Raw genomic sequence first — 1135 nt, forward strand, 5'->3', positions numbered from 1 at the left:
GTTTTTAACTCTTGTTAAAAAATCAATGTTTTTTTCTATATTTATGAGGTTCTATTCCTAAATAGGCAGGGGAATTGAAAAAGGAAAAACCTGGGTACTCATGAGAATAAAACTGGGGGAGCCACTGGTGGGGCATGCCCCGCCCCTGAGCTTGTCAAGCTGTTTATGTCTTGTGCATTGATCACAAATTTAATTGTGTGCTAATATGCATCGTAATTTTGTTCTACAGTGCATCCCTGGTGTTATGTTTGAATGACAATAAAGATAATCTGAATCTATTCTGGAACTCAAGAAATGTTTCAAATGTTGAAATTGAGAAATTGTAGTTTTTATTTTTAAGGAAAAACGTGAATAATTTTGAATTTCATGGCAGCAACACATCCAAAAATAAGTTTACCCAGAGGCAACAAAAYGCTGCAGAAATGATATTGTTTAAAAAGAGACACCCAGAGGAACACATTTTAGGTTTTTATTATTATTATTATTGCTGGCTCAGTCGGTGGAACTAATGCCTCTCAGCAATAAGGTTGCTGGATTGAATCCTGGCCCGAGGACCTTTCAGGGTGGAGTTTGCATGTTCTCTCCGTGCATGCGTGCGTTTTCTCCGGGCACTCCAGTTTCCTCCCACAGACAAAAAACATGACTGTTAGGTTAATTGATAACTCTAAGTTGACCCTAGGTGTGAGTGAGACTGAGTGGTTGTTTGTCTCTATGTGTTCCTATGATGGACTAGTGACCTGTCCAGGGTGTACCCCGCCCCTCACACATTGACTGCTGGATATGGGCACCAGTAACCCTGAAAGGAAGAAGTARGTCTAGATGATGGATGAATTATTATTATTTTAAGTTAAAGTGCAGCAGCAGCAGCAGCAACAGGAGAAGGCGACATGAGAACATTTTAGGCAGATGTTCCCTTATAATTATGAGATCCAGATCTTGTTACGGGATGAGGAGTATTTTTCCCCTTCGGTGAATGAAATGCTCTTCTGTCTGATCCACATTACATGAGTAGAACAATCTATATCCAAACTCTCATACGGTTCAACTGACTAAGTAAATTTATATATATACAGCGGGTAAAATAAGTATTGAACACGTCACCATTTTTCTCAGTAAATATATTACTAGAGGTGCT

This window comes from Austrofundulus limnaeus, unplaced genomic scaffold, assembly GCF_001266775.1.
Source record: "Austrofundulus limnaeus strain Quisiro unplaced genomic scaffold, Austrofundulus_limnaeus-1.0 Scaffold1050, whole genome shotgun sequence".
In the NCBI taxonomy this organism is placed as follows: domain Eukaryota; kingdom Metazoa; phylum Chordata; class Actinopteri; order Cyprinodontiformes; family Rivulidae; genus Austrofundulus; species Austrofundulus limnaeus.